At 52.7% G+C, this 15817-nt stretch overlaps 1 protein-coding gene across 3 annotated transcripts in view; it reads left to right on the plus strand.

Annotated features, from left to right (window-relative positions):
- The window catches only part of DISP3 (dispatched RND transporter family member 3), a 100356-nt gene that overhangs the window by 54840 nt on the left and 29699 nt on the right, over positions 1–15817 (plus strand). For 2 of the 3 annotated variants that reach the window (XM_064171695.1, XM_064171697.1), the window contains exon 1: positions 5640–5915. The exons of the other annotated variant lie outside the window; for it this stretch is intronic. The gene's annotated coding sequence lies outside the window, so the exon portion shown is untranslated. Of the gene's footprint in view, positions 1–5639; positions 5916–15817 lie in introns of those variants that run through there. 3 annotated transcript variants of the gene reach the window in all.

A 15817-nucleotide genomic window follows, 5' to 3' on the forward strand; every position in this document is an offset into this window, starting at 1 on the left:
ATTCAGCAGCCTTCCTTCAGTGCTGTACAAGACAGGGAGCAGTGCTGGATGCAATGCAAGAGAAGTGTGCAGGCTGTGAGTGGCAGAGGATGGCTTCAAAGGGGCACTAGATCACCCTTCCCAGTTCACTACTACAGGGGTCAGAGTGTGGTGAAGGCAGATGATGAGAAGAGGCAACAATGGACACATAAATGGCCACAAGGCAGAGATAACCTGAGTGACTTAAGATCCCAGAGGGGATCCTGGGAGTCCAGGGACAGAGGAATTCAGAGGTTCTCTGGACTGCACTGTGCCTCAGACCATTCCCCCTCTTTATAGATTGTTATTTACCTTTATACTACTGATAAATAGAAGAAAATCTACCTACAGTAAAAGTTCTCCCCTTCTGCATTCAGCTCCCCCTGCGATCTGTGTGGTAGAGTCTGTTCTGGGATGCCCTTTCACTGGAAGCAGGTAAAATGGTATGAGATGCTCTATGAGTGGATGTGAAAAAGAAGGGCTGGACAACTACAAAAGAGGTTCTACAGACTCTTGGGCTCAAGGAGGAGAGCAGCTCTATGGAAAAACGCTAAAGGGACAAACCCGCAAGGCTGAGGAACTAGGAACAGGAACAGGTATAGCAATACAAATAGCAGTAGCAACAGTAATGGGAACAGCAACGGGAAAAGGAGTAGGAAAGGTCGAGCAGTATCTGCTACAAGACCATTAAGAGCAGGACAACACTATCCCAGCTCACTTGTCCCTGCGTGGAGGCAGCTGGCGCGTTTGTTCCACCGACTTCCACCTCCGAGTGGCCTACGATCACACAGCCGACGGCAAAGCCCTTTCAGCCCGGCCAGTCCGCCCGACCGAACAACGCCCGACCTCAGCAGCAGGCACGGAAACGCCTCGGGGCTCTCCCCTCCCCGGTGCCCTCTGACGAGAAGGCTGAAGTAGAGGAAAGGATGTCTTGTTCAAGGGTGGGTAGTGAGTCAGTAAGGCAGCTAGCTGGGCACAAGCCTCAAGGCTTCTCGAGTCCCCAGCCTGCATCCGTTGCGCCTGGGCTGGCGGGCAGCAGCTCTGCAAACCCCATTCATTACAATGCAACCAAGCTTTGCTCGATGGGTCCTTTTCCCCCAGTGCCTCTCCAAAACCCCAGACTGCTTTGCATTTTAAAACCACCAGTTCCAGCTCAGGAAAATGCTATTCAGGAGTTCCCAGAGCTCAGGAGTGAAGATTCTCTCTCAGTTGTTCTCTCCAGGTTCTTTTTGTCTAAAATGCACTTTTTCCGAATTGCACAAAGCCTATTGCTGATGCTTATGTCATGAATATTCATGACACCCCCGAGCTTCCAGACTGGGCTGGAAAGAGAAGCACGGGAGGCACGGCAGCCCGACACTCCCACTCTCCACGCACATGGGGCATAGACATCAGGGTGAGGAGGCTGGTTTGGCTAGGCTGGAGCCGTGGGATGCTAACGCAGTCTGGGCGCCTTTGGGGAATGCTGATGCGACTCCATTAAAGTGTGCAGTGAAGGCCTCTGAACAAACAGCTCCCATAAAACATTAACTTCCCTTAATTGCAAGGAAAAGGCCCCCTGCACAGCAGGGGTTTACCGCATGCTCTGTCTCCCTTCACAGCTCTTTCCTTTGCTCAGGCAATCTGCAGATGGGGTTTGCTTTCCCAGAGAGCTTCAGGACACAAGAAACTCTTCCTGCCCTCAAAGTGTGGGATTGTACCTGGCATCAGTGGCAGCTTAGGTCTCCACCTGCAAATCTACCCTGTGGCTTGAATGCAAAAAAGCCTCCTTCTCCTGTGCTGTCTTTTGCTGTCCCGTGTCCTGTTCTGTCTTGTGCTGTCCTGTGCTGTCTTGTGCCGCGTCCTCTGCTGTCCCGTGCTGCCCTGTGTCCTTTGCAGAGGCAGCTGGGCCACGGCTGCAGCCGGGCGCTGCTGTGCAGCAGGCTGGGCCAGGCTGGCCTTGCGCGGCCGCGGCGGCAGGCGTGCAGGCTCACTGCTGTTCTGATGGTGCCATCTGGCTCTCATGAAATGCAGCCACGCAAGGAAGGGGCGGGCTGGCTGCGTGCCTTCACCTCTCTGCTCTTTGGGGAAGGGACGGCTTCTGCGTCTGGGAAGTGTTTAACATCATTTCTGAGCACCAGTGTTGCCTGAGTAAGAAATAATAGGCTGGCAGCCTGAGGTCTGGATGGAGTCAGTAGGAACCAGAGGCCGTTTCACTTCATCAAGGCAGGGCTGAGGTTTATAAATACAGGGCACATGGAAACAGCCTGCCATGTGGCTTTGTTAGTTCCGTGGACAGAGAGGAAACGTCCCTTCCCTTGAAGCAGGATGTTTGGGATAGGAAAAACGAGGTGAAAAGGCCTGAGTTCTGTGACAGGAAGAGACTGGAAAAGAAAGAGCACAGCTTCTAAAAGGCTGAGAGGTGATCCTAAAGAGCATTTTGTCCCCACTCCCCATTCTTCTCCTCTGAAAATGTTTTAGCTGTGGCTCAGCATCCTTTGGGGATTTCCCCAGGCGCTGAGGGGTGTTTGATGTACCTGCAGGTTGTCCTGGGACACTTCGCTGGCAGCTGATGAAAACAGGCTCTGGCTTTCCTTTCTGGGAATTATTTCCTTTCCACTTTTAAAGCTTATTCAAGTGGCCTTGCTTTGAGTCCTGGCAAACAGCACATGCTGGAGAAAGCTGCTCAAATAGGAAAGGTCTGAACAACCAGGGCCCAATTCTGCTCTCAGCTGTGTCACCACAAACCCCGCTGACTCCTAGGCCCTTACTCTGCAGTGACATTTTTGTGGCTGAGACAGGCTCACAGACACAAGCCTATTTGTTTTTCATGCACCCACAGTCTTGTACTCATGTCCACCAGCACCTTTGGAGCCAGACTGCCCTCTAACATCCAGGCACACCCAGCAGCCTCCTGTACACTCCCAGGACAGGCTGGCAGCTCTTCATGCCCTTGTGGCTTACTCTTAGATGTACACATTTCACCTGCCCCAGCCTGGCTCCCAAGCCACCAATGGTGTTTAACAAGCCCAGTGCTCAGTCGTTGCCCAGCCCTCTCTGCTGTAATGCTGGAACAAACTTGAAAGCCTTTCAGGCAATCAGGCGGTAATAGACCTTGTGGAGACCCAAAGTCCCTCAGATAAAATCTACAAGGCCTAAGAGAGCCTGCCTGGCGTTATTTAATGCCTTAGTAATGAGCACCTGAGCAGGAAAGATTGCCAGGGTAGTTTTATTCTGCATAGATGAGCAGCTGGAATTTCAAAGAGGGGCCATAAACACAAGCAAGCAGAGTGCCTGGTGTGGGTAGGGAAGGCAGCAGTGCTGAGGCGCTGAGAAGGTCAGAGAATGTGAATAAAGAGGAAGATGTTTCCCCTCAGCTTCCCAGCTCCAGAAGGTGTCCTTTAGGTGCAGGAGCAAGCCTCCTTCTGCCTGCTTGTGCCTGCGGCCAGGCAGCTTGCTAAGACTGCAGTACAGGGCTGATGTCTCTTGGTGTCACACGTGCGTTTGGGTACCCTCCTGGTTAACGAGGACAGCGGCAGCGTGCAGCACCCCAGTCGCTTTGTCTGTGCCCTGGGGGTTAATAAGCCCCACGAATAATGCTCAACCTTTGTGGGCACATTTGCATTGTTAACGGAGTCCGTGATGAAGCTCTGGGCCCTTTGTGCACCAGTATGTGTGAGTAGCACGGGTGAGTGTTCCATGGCAGAGCTCTTTGAGTGCCGTGCAACACAGAGTGCCTTCTGTGTTCAGGGGGTGATATGTAGCAGGAGTGGCAGTCTGCGTGTCTCTGTGGTGACAGGGAGAGGCAGGGTCTTCACATCTACAATTAGGTAGTAACACAGAAGAGAAACTTGTAGTTCAGCCGAGGGCCAGCACAGCTCTGGGCCGCGTGTGCTGAGGGAAGGTGTCGTTGTGTTTATGCTGTCAGAGAGCCACGGACAAGTTTCAGAAGCTAAAGTGTCAAGTTGATGCACTTCTGCGCGCAGCGGGGAGATGGGAACGGCTCTTCCATCAGCAGGTGTGTCAGCGTCCCTCGCTCTCTGCCTGCCCGCCCCTGCCTCGCAGGGCTTGCTGCGCTGCACTCATGTGTGAGGAGGGGGCTGAACGGGCTGGCCCCGGGTGAGGCTGGCAGTGCCCTGGGGGTGTCAGAAACGCTGCCGAGGAGAGTCCTGCCATTGCCTGCGTGCTCGACGTGATGCTGACTGATAACTCACTGTGCGGTGCTGTGTGATTGACTGAGCACGTCCCTCCCGTCAGCCTGGGCTCTGTGCACGCCACCAGCAAAGTTAGGAGATTCCATTCTCAGCTGTAGCATATTCTTGCAGTTTTCAGCAAAACTGCCAACCTCTCACCATCACCTCCATCGCTGCATTCGTGCAGAGAGCTGGTGTCATGCAGCTTTACTCCAGCAGACTCATTAAATCTGCATTCCCCGGAGCCCCACAAGGAAGATGGTCTGGTTTTGTCTGCCTGGCTTCTCGTTCACTTTGGGTGATGCATCGGAAAGAGCCAACGGCTCTGACACAGCTGCTTGCTTGGAGACTGGCTCAGGTGATAGACCTCTCTTACTGTGCTGCTCTCTAGTTGGTATTGGCTTGACAAATCCACCCAAAACCTGGGGTGTTTCCTAGGTATTGTCAATGCTCAAATAGGCAGTTTGGCAGAGTGGGCAAAATATGCTTAGGTCACCTCTGTAATGTAGCCTGACTGAAAGCCATTCCCATCAGGTTCAGCAATTTACTGATATATCCTGCTTGTGCATTATCCCCCCGCCCCCGAGGATGAGGGGATATTATTCTCTCCCTGCCTCCAAAACCAGACTGACTCACAGAAGAGCATGCAGTAAAAAAACACAAGACTGCTGTATCCAACAGTCATTAGGGACCTTCTATCCTCACTGAGCCAAGCACCTGACCGCTGGGATATCTCTAGCATAAACAGGACTCCTCCAGCTCCTGAAAGCCAAGGCAAAGGGCCATGGTCATGTTAGAGGACCAGAATGCCTCATTCCTAAGGGGCCAGCATGAATGCAGGGGAGATTTTCTCTACTACGCTACTTAACGAGCCTTGCCACCTCCCATTCAATGCTTCCTACCTAATTCAGGGGGTGCTGCTGCACCCCTCTGCCACTCAGTGCACGTAGATGGTTCCTGTGTGGAGCGCTCAGCAATGGCAGTGCCAGCAGGACGCCCGAAGTCCTTTCCCGAGCCCTGGCCCTTACCGGGGTGCACTGTGGCACTGGCCAGATGCTGCAAAACTTTCTGACGGTTCCTGTTGCAAGATCCGCCCGGTACCGAGGTGCCGGCAGCGCTTGCAGAGCCGCACTCAGCTCCACAACCCGCCACACCGGGCATTGCTCTGTGAGCCAGTCCTGGGCTTCCTCTTCCCAGGCTGGCTCCGAGCACTCCCGGCCCCGCAACCTCTCCCCGTTCCTACCCGGGCAGGGCTCACTCGGGGGCCGTTCCCCGGCGCCCCACGCCCCGCACGCCGGGCGGAGGCGGCCGCTCTTCCGCTCGGGGCCGGGCCCCGCGGCGGGGCTGGCTCGGCGGGGCCGGCGCGGCGGGGGTGCCGCACCGGGGGCAGGGTTTATAACGCGGCCGCAGCACTGCCCCCAGCCCGGCGGGACGGCAGCGGCCGGCAGCCGGAGCTCGGCTCCTCAAAGGCAGCGGCGGGGGCTGCTGGCTGCCCGCCCGCTCCTCCGCCCCCGGGGGCCGGCGGGCCGCGCTGAGCAGGCGGCCGCGGCGCACGGCGGAGCGACGTTAAAAGGCAGCGGCGGCGGTGGCGGGCAGCCGGGTGAGGGCTGCGGGGAGCAGGAGCGGTGCTCGGCGCTGCTGCGCGGGCACTCGGCACCGCGCTACCCGGCTGTGGGCCGGCAGCGCTGCGAGCCCCCGGCTGCTGCTTGCCCGGCCCGGGCGGAGGTGAGTACTGCGCTCCGGCGGTGCGATCCGGCAAGGGGCATGGGGGGTGGTGCTGGGCACGGCTGCCTTCCGTTGAACAGTCTCCTGGAGCCCGACGATCGGTTCCGCCTGCGAAGGTCGCCCCGGGTCCCGGTGCGGCAGGCGATGCGAAGAGGACGACACAGCTTCCTCTTGCCCCTCTTTCCCTTCGCTCTCCCTCTCCATCCTCTCGCTCCCCATGCCTATCCCCTCGCTCTGCATTCTTCATTCCCCATCCCCTCGCTTCTCTTCTCCATCCTCTACCTACCCATGCCTTCACTCCCCATGTACTCACTCTCCACCCCCTGCTCCTCTGCCCCATCCCATTCCTCCAGATCCTTTTGCTTCCCATCCGCTTTCTCCTCTCTCATGTCGTTCCTCATCCTCTCTCTCCTCAGTTTACTTTTTTTTAAGCCCTCCACCCCCGCACCCTTGTTTGTATTTTATTTTTTGCTGCGGGTGCACCGGAGGAGTCCCTGGGCTGTGTGTTTAGCCAACTCTCCCTGGGAGCTCTGGGGGTTCATGAATATGCACAACCAGAGCGGTTCCCGGGAGGCTGCCTCTATAATGAGCTGATCGAGCTGTGCCTGCAGCAGGGCTGCCCTCCTGGGGGAAAAGTTGGGTGCCAGAACCGAGCAGCTTTGTGTTCCTGGCCTCATGGAGGGTTTCCAGTTTCCCCTCGGAGTGGAGAGCCCTGCTTCATGCTCAGGGATGTAAGCAGGTCCAGCCAGGCAGGGCCCTCATCACGGACAGCAGCTGGTGTCAGGCGTTTGTGTGGATGCAAAGTCACGTAGCTAGCACATGTAAGATAACCTCCCTGGTTTGTTCTGCCTTGTGTAGAAATTGTTTTTTTCCTGCCTAAAGCCTCTGGGTCACTTAGTAAGGACATTACATTGCTTAGCAACATCCCAACTGCAGCCCAGTTCTGGTGGTCTCCAAAGCCATGCATGCCCTGCAGAAATGAACTCTTCTGTGTTCTTTCCTGTTTGGTGGTGTGACAACCAAACCAAAAGAGGGGGTCGGGTTTCCACTGCCCAGTATTTCACAGCACTGGAGGATGGGATGGGAGCTGCTGGGAGCTGAGTATTGGTGAAAACCTCTAGGACAGATGGAGTCATTCGAATATGGCAGGCCCTCAGGCATGCAGGACTTGACATCTGCCTTGCCCTCTGCCTCTTGCCCTTTTGTGGTATGCACAAGCACACAGCCTGCTGGTTAGCAGCCTCAGCTTATGCAATATTAAGGTAGCATTTTGACAGCTGTGCAGAGTCTGTCAGGGTTTGCTGTAACATGCAAAGAAGTTCCTTTAAAGCAAAGCTGATGCCTGCGCTCTTCTGCAGCTGCAAGACACGACTCCAGTGGGATGAGGACCTGTGTGTTGGAAGAGAAGTACTTTTACAGTTGAGATGACAGAATAGCACACTTTCTGCTCACAGAGCCACACACTTAGACACACAACATCAGCTATCCTAAGAGCTTGGGGGGGTTGCCATGCACATTTTGGGTGAACTTTTGAAACTGGCTTTCTGTTCTCACCAGTAAAACTTTGCTCAGGGACAACATCTTTTCCGTCTTCTTCCCCAACAACCTTGTGAAATGTTGATAAAGATATTATCCACAGCATGAGCTTCCTTTGATTGTTCTTTTAGGCTGTGTGTCTAGATGGAAACCTAGCAACACAATAACTGTATTGAAGGGAGATGTTTCAGTAGCTGCGTGGCTTTTATCATCCTGGATGCATCTTCAGAGGTTAGCCTCATCAAGCCAGTCTCTTTACCCCTTTGGAGCCTTATAGTTCGATTCCCTAAGCCTGGAATAAAACAGAGCTGAGCTGGTGAAAAAGACAACAAAGATGGAATGGAAGTACTTAATATGATAAAAGATCTCTTCTGCCTTTCTTCCAGCTCCCCCTGTGAATACCTCCTCTATTCCCATGAGGAAAATACTCCACTACAGAAGGAGGATGCTCATCTAATAGAAAAATGATTGAAGGGGAATCCAGCCATGAGTGTTTGTGACCATTTCACCTAGACACACATGAGGAAAGGCGAAGGGACACATGACCCAGAGCAATATGTGACAGCATAATATGTGAGAGCCAGGCTGGTGTTTGGGAAGTGGCATCAGCATCGTTCCAGTCACACACCATCACAGAATGTCAGGGGCTGGAAGAGACCTCCAAAGCTCATCCAGTCCAACCCCCCCTGCCAGAGCAGGATCACCTAGACCAGGTCACACAGGAACACATCCAGGTGGGCTTTGAATATCGCAGAGAGGGAGACTGCACAACCCCCCTGGGCAGCCTGTTCCAGTGTCCTGTCACCCTCACAGTGTGCAAGGCCAAATCCAGCCTCGGAAGTCACTGACACTCCATCTAGATTGCCTGCCCAGGCTATACGCTGGAGTTCTTAGCTCTGCTGACAAATACCCTTGTTGACATGCTGTCTCTTCACGGCAGTGCACGAAGGCACTTGCAGGGAGCCAGGGTGACAGTATCTGAGTGGCGCTGTGTAATTCGGGGACACAGGGAGGATTTCACACTGGTGAAACCTGTTAGTTCTCAGGTGTTTGGGAAGAATGCCTTTGGGTACTAGAAATTCTCTCAGTACCTACTGCCTCCTCAGCCATGCCTCCCCAGAGCTTCTGCCTTTTCAGCAGCAGTGAATTAAACATCACAAATGCCTTTGTCAGGCCAATAGAAGCAGTGGTTAAGTTACAAGAGAAGTAACCACTTCTGTGTCCGTCACGTCTGAAGCGTGGGAGCATTTTTCCCGAGGTGTGCTGTGCAGGGGCTGTGGGGGTGGCCCTCCCGTGTGCGTGGGCCTGCACAGCACCAGGCCATGTGCTTCGGCGTGGCACAGAGGTTCTCGTTTTGGTGGTAGCCTTTTTGCATCCAGAAAAAACACAACACATCTGAACCCCCCTTGTGATCCCAGCACTCTGACAGAAGTGCTGCTCATACAAAGATCTGCCTTTTGGGTACAAGTCCTTAGTAAGCTTGACTGGGACTGGAGAGGGATCACACCCTGAGGGCAAGTGGAAAATCTGGATAAGCTGTGATTTTAATTTCTGAAGTTCGAGTGGGTCCTTCTGCAAGTCCCAGGGCCTCTGGGTGATGCTGCCGTGGTCTCTGCATGCCAACATGCAGCAAATCCTGGCAAGACCCTCTTTAGCACAAAGCGTTTAGCATACAGTTGCTTTAATCCTCTAATCTTATCAAGCACCGAAATAAATGAGAACTGAGCAGACGAATTCGTTCTAAACCCCCCTCCCCCCCAATCACATTTCTCAATGTAGTGCAAACGATTTCTCCTTCCACTTATCCTCCAGTTCACTGTTTGTTTAAAAGGATCTGGCTGGATTTGGGCTCAGTAATGAAAGGTGCTCAGCAGTCGGCTCTCTGGGATGTGAGTTTATCTGCCGTTTAAGTAGCCTCAGGGGATTTCAGGATCAGAGCCAGGAAAGTGATCTGGGAGGCTTGGTTGTTGGAAGTCTCAGGGCTGGCAGAGGAAGAAGTTGCTGGTAAGTGTGGGTAGGTGTTACCCCCTTGGTGACACGCAGTCTGCCCGCTTTCTGTTCGTTCTGTGCCAGCCCAGAGGAGCAGAACACGTCCCACACCTCCCTGCTTCCCCCTGCACACAGAGGAAAGGGTCCTCAGGAGGTGCCGCCCAGCGCTGCCAGTGTGTGGCCAGGGGCAGGGGAATGCACTTCCAGACTTTGTGATGAATTTGAAGAACCAAAGATTAGTTTCAGGCGCTCCCTTATGCCTCCCCTGCGATGCCACAGAGGAGGCTATCTCTTTAAATGACTCATTTCACACAGATTTACTGGGGCTCATTCTTCATGGTGCAGCTTGACCAGGCTGGAATTTCTCTGAATTCTGGCCTGTTCTGAGGGCTGGATCCTGCCTCCTGTCCTCTCGCAGAGAAGCAGCTTAAGTCTTGAACACCTCTGTTCTGACTGTTTAAAGAGTAAGGTGCTGTGATGCCTATGACTCAGACTAATGCAAGTCAGTTTAAAGGACAGATCAGGCACAGGATGCCTATGGATTGCAGTGTCTGGCCTTTAACGAATAATTCAGCAGCCTGGAGGGGACAATGCAAGAGTTAAGTGCTTAATCCAGCTGCAGGTGAAGTCAGCAAGAGACTTTCTGCTGACCTTAGTCCAGGATATGTTTCAGTGTGGGTTTAGCTGTGAGTTTGTGAATTGCCCCATTGATGGCAGTGTGCTTCAGGCTTGAGCTGCAAACAAAGGCCTTGAATTAGCACCCAGAGAAATAGTATTTATGACCCTCTTGCCTGTCATACTGCCATTAACTGTCCTCTGCAGCACCGTGAGAGAAGTTTTCTGAGGTCTCAGCACTGCTGCTGAGTGATGCTTTTGTAGGGCTGAAACCCAGAAGAGATTGCTAAGTGGACTGTCACACTATTGTGGGAGAAAATACAGACACTGAGAGTTTGGCAAAAGAAGCTTCCCAGGCTGAATTTTGGCTGCCTGGAGCTGGGAATGCTGCCCTCCTTTTGCAGGAGCAAAGCACTCGCGTGTCAGATGGGTTTCACCAAACCTCGACCCCCAGAACTTCACAGCTCAGGAGTCCACCTGTGCCTGTTCCTGCCAGGGACTGACTGTGATCCCTGAACTGAAGCCCGGGCACTGGCGCTGCTCCTTGGAGACCTGCTGTGCTGGGGACAGCAAGGCAGCTGTCTTCTGCTGTTGGAAGCAGAGGATGGTCTGCAGCCACAGCTCTCGCTTTGTGCTGTGTGTCTGCTGCAGCTGTGGGGATCCTGTTCTTGCAGCTGACCCAGAGGGATTTGCTCTCCCATAAAGGTGGCAGCTCAGTGCTCACTACAGCAGCATGGTCTTTTGACCAGAGCAGCAGCACTGTGCCGGAGGAGCAGAGCGTCTCCTCTTTCTTGTACCTTGGGAAGTATAAAACTTCCAGGGAAAGCTGTGCCTTTGCTCTCAGCCTGCAGATCCTGGCAGTGCAGCAGTCGTTGCTTGCCCATAGTAGAGCAGGGTACACAGACACAGGCTGCCTCCTGCACTGAAATCAGGGCTTTACCTGACCCTTTTCTCCTCCTTTTTTGAGTTATCTCTGCTTGCTTGGGGAAGGAGGCTGGGATGCTTCCCCTGCCATCTGCCTTAAGGCAGCAGGCTTGAAAGCTGGCACAGTTAATTCCTGATCTTTGCCAAGCTCTGTTAATAGAGAACAGCTCCTCCTGAATGAAAGACAGTTCATGTTACATAAATAGTGGAGAAGGGGGGAGGCCAATGTGTTTGCAGGGAGTGAAAGACATAGCAATCGTCTGCTTCTTAAACTGCTGCTGGCCTTGACTCTCTGCTTCTTTGTCGGGGAGAGTCAGAGCTAGAATAATTTTTCTGCCTGGACTTCAGGGTGTGGATGCTATTGCTTCATGGGGGGTGGTGAAATCACTTTGGATTCGCTGCTGGGAATGTAAGCCCAGGATCTGCCTGTGAGGATGACTGTGGACGTGCTTGTATGGGCTTCAGGGCATCCTGTATGATGCTGCCACAGGTGTTCTTGTGTTTTGTATAACAGAAATTCCTTTGACCTGAGCACAAGATAGGGTTCTGGGAGATCTCTAGCTCACCTGGCTCTCTGATGTTGGGCCGGCAAGTCACAGAGTCTGTTTCTTCTTCTCTGTGTGGTGAGATCTGTTTAATAAATAATACCAATGCCCTACATTAAACTGGCACTTTCATCTCCAGCATCATTTGGCTCACTACATTGTTTCTTTCCCAGCCTATCTACAAAATGCATCACAGCATCCTTGTTTCCCCTGCCCTCTTATGTTCTTAAAGGACCTGTGTTTGCAGGCAGACCACTAGCAGAGCAGGAAATTCCTGTGTTAGCATCCCAGGCTTCTGCTGGGTGTGAACATCTCTGCATTTTATGACAGTGAGCATGGGAGGAGCAGGGGCATCTGGTAACCAAAGCAGAGGATTGGAAAGAGTTGGGTCCATCTTTAGGATGCCACAGGTTTTGGGGACCCAATTTGTGTCGCTGCTAACTGGAGTTGTATTTGCTCCCCAAAATGGCAGCTAAAACCTAACATCAGTTGTAACTTGCTGGTTTAGCTTCTGTTAAAAATAGCAAAAGTAAGTGGCTGAATTGCAGCAGAGCAGGAGCTCAACTGTGGAGCCTTGCTTAATTCATTTGTAAACTTGCATATAATCCGACCTGCCTCCCTAGAGGAGGAAGGGAATTGGATCTGATAGGTGTTTGCAAAGGGTTTATGCAGCCTCTGATAGAAGCTGATATGATGCACAAATGCAAAGTGCTCTTTGCTCCTGGAGGGATGTGCTCGATGTTGACTTGTTTCTTGGCTCGGCTAAACACCCAGGAGCCGATAGTGAATTGCTTCTGAGGTTTGTGTTAAGGTCTGTGGAGGCAATCTGGGAGAAAACCAAAACAACACCTAATCCTTTCTGCTGCTCGGGGTGCTGCTGAACATGCTGCATACTTGATTCTCTGAATCAAATCGTTTGTCCTTTTGTTCCTCCTTTTAACAAGCAAATTAACTCCTGAAGAAGATGGAGCTGCAAACTCAGATTTGCACTAGAGCCCAACAGGGCATTTTCAGCACCCGAGAAAAGCCCAGGGCACCCCTGCAAAGCGAATATGGCCACATCCTTTGTCTCCATATTTCCTCTGCCACCTCCTTCTTGTCACCTCCTACCTAGCACACCCTTGGACTAACAACTCATGTGCCAAGTTTAATCTCCAAGCCAGTTTTTATGGCTGAGCTGCAATGGAAAGGTGGCGATGCCCCCAAGAGCATGCAAGTGACTCAGTGAACCAGCGGCTTCCATTCGAGCTGGGGGCTGTGAGCCTGGGCAGTATAGACAGCAGCTTCTTTGGGAAGCTAAATCTGTGCTGCTGGAAAGCTTGAGCTAGTCCTTGAACCATGTAGAAAGCTGCTGCTTCTGGTGCTCCCTGCCAGCAGCTGCAGTTCCCAGGCTCCAGGTCAGCCATGGCAATCTGCGGTTCTTCCGGAGCCCCTGGGCACTTGTCGGCGCCTTGGACTCGCCGAGTGCCAAATCCACGGGCGTGTCTGTCAGTGGAGTGTCTCGGACTGATGTGTGTGCTTTGAGCCATGGTTTTAACACATCCAAAAGGAATTCTACTTCCCAGGCCACTCCTCCTCTTTCTCCCAATCCTAACGCCTGCATCTCAGCACCTCACATGGGGCAGAAGTGGGCAACTGAGCTGTGGCCTGTGGTGTTCTTTGGTCCATTTCACTCCTGTCACAGGTGTCAATATACTTGTGCAGAGAGCATGGCAGAAACGGCAGCCTTGTAAGGAGCTGTAAAACACCAGCCTATGACAACTGGAAACAAGATATATCAGCAGGTAAATGTTTCATCCCCTGTGGCACTGCTTAAGCTGAAGAAAAGAAGCTTCATTCCTGTAAATCTGCTACATGGAAGCAATTCTTTGGTGAAAGTTACCTTGCACTGGCTGCAGAGCTCACAGTGTAGGTTCCTCTGTAAATGGTATAGGAAAGCCTTGGACTTCATTTAGATTCCCCTAATAGAGATCAGCCCTGGAAGAGGTAGAGGCAGATTAAGTTAAGGCTGTGGTGACATTTCTTTGACAGACTCCTTGCTGTTTCTTGTATTCCTCCTGTATTTCTGATGTGTTGTGGGGGAGATCACTCTTTCTGAATTTGAATCTTGGCAACTGAACTCATGCCTGCATCTCCACCACCTGCCTACATCCCATCTATTCAGTTATGTTACAGATCCTGGTCCTGTTTGCATTTCTGCTCCCCCAGTTTATATGGGGGAAGCCTGCAAGTGATTTTGGTCTCTGTCTCAGCCAAGTGGGTCTGGTTTCCAGAGGGCCAGGCACAGTTCCGCTTCAGTGTAGGGCAGTGGAGTGAATCTCTTTGAGAATTAGCTTACAGATGTCTGTGTGAGAACAGCCTGTCTTTGCTTGTGGAGGTGGCTCTCAGAAGGCTTTGGGACAGGGCATGTTGTGAAAGGGTGGCAGATGGGGTCTGAGAGCAGTCCGGAAGCAGACAATGTAGCTTGCCCCAGGAAAGCTGGAAGAACAAATAGCAGAGCCACAAAGGTTTCCTTCAGGTTTGTGGTTTAACAGGTCTCAGTGCTGCAGTTAGCTCCAGGAGCATCTCAGCCTGGCTAAGAGGTGAGGGATGCAGTGAGGAACTGGGAGCAATTGCCTTAAATGCTGGTATCCTTTGCCAGATGGCAGCCCCTTGCTGTCCCTTGGGAGATTGCCATTCATGAGCCTCTGAGCCTGTGAAGCTCTCGTGGTTAATCTCTGAATCTTTGGTGGTAGAAGTGGAACAGAGATAAGAAGATACTTGCCTCTTTCTGAACTGCTCCTGCGCTGGGCTTAGGTCACACTCCCCCAGGTCTGTGTTGGGAGGAAGGAGAAGAGGGCACAGAGAAGGGACACTGCTGCTGGCTCAGCTCAGTCCTGGTGGCCCAAGCCTGTATCCTACAGACATGGCTTCACTGGCAGCTCCTGGGAGCTGCCACCGGGAGCATTTCCCTCCCTTACACAGGCACTAACAGGAACCAGCTCTTCCTGTCTCCTGTCTGTATTAGGAAGCATTCTGGACTCTCCCTGAGATTAATGTGTCATTAAAGCCTGTTTGCTTATTCCAAGCCCCTGCCCCCTCCTCTGCTAACTGTCTGCAGGACTGTGCTCATTGAGCTGCAGTAACATTTAATGTGAGTTTCTGCACGGTTGGTGCAGCTGGCAGAAAGCTTTTAAGTCCTTGTACTGGCAGGGGACCTGCCAACGCGCTGCTCAGGCACTGAGGCATCTTGTCTCCACATCCTCCCCTTTCCCTCAGGAAGTTTTCCTTCTGTTCTGAAGAGCCTCGTATTCACCCAGGTCCTGCTCTGGAGCAGTTAGCTGTGGCTCTAGAGGCTCTCCACCCTCTGGGTTTTACATCTCTGCTCCCAGATTTCTCACTGCTCCTGGGAAGATGCAGAAGCAGTGCTAGTGAATGGAATTCCAGAAGCACCAGGTTTCCAGGGAGGACAGCAGCTAGCTGCATATGTTTCAGAGAGAGAAGGGTGGGAGGTAAGAAGACCTACCTGCTCAGATCCCACTTCAGCAGCTTCTGAGAGCCAGCCAGCTGCAAGCTACTTTGCGAGTCCCTCCTGACCCAGTGGCACATTTTCCACGAGTGAGAGCAGAGCAGGACTTGCTGCAGCTGTTCCTGCTCAGCTGTGGTGACTGTCACGATGAATTCTCCTCAAAGTTCAGCCTCCCACCTGCTCAGAAATGTGAGGCTGTGTCCACACCACAGGTGAGCTCAGTGTGTGGAGCTGGAATGGGGCACAAACCACTTTGGGTATGTCTTCTGCTCCCTCACTTAGGAGAGCACTGCTGCATCACCCATCCCTCTTTCATGCCGGTGCGTGGAAAGCCCTGCTGAATAACTAAGCAGGCCTGAGGGGTCCCTCCCACTGATTGCAGCCCTCACAGCCTTCCTGTTGTGAACCTGGTTTCAGTAAATTACAGCAGCGACAAGGCAAGACCTTCAGATCCACCAGAGTGAGGTTGGGTGGCATCTGGAGTGAGGCATTCCGACTCATACGACACGTGTGCAGAGGGAACTCCTTTTCTTGGAAGTCCAGAGGCAGAGCTGGCTGAATACAGACACTCCAGGTGAAGGGGAATCCCTACAATCTTTCCTGTTGGAGTGGCAAGAGATGAAGTAGCTGCCTGTGTTAGCTGGCAAGGACTGCAGGCAGGTTGGCATTTGTGTCTTACCTTTCGTATTGCTGCCCATAGAGCCATGGCTTGCAAAACCGCCGCTTAGGCTGAGGGTGAGAAAGAGGCTCACATGCATGGTGAGGAAGAAATTATCCTCCTCCTC

This window comes from Pogoniulus pusillus, chromosome 36 (genome assembly GCF_015220805.1).
Source record: "Pogoniulus pusillus isolate bPogPus1 chromosome 36, bPogPus1.pri, whole genome shotgun sequence".
NCBI classification, from domain to species: Eukaryota; Metazoa; Chordata; class Aves; order Piciformes; family Lybiidae; genus Pogoniulus; species Pogoniulus pusillus.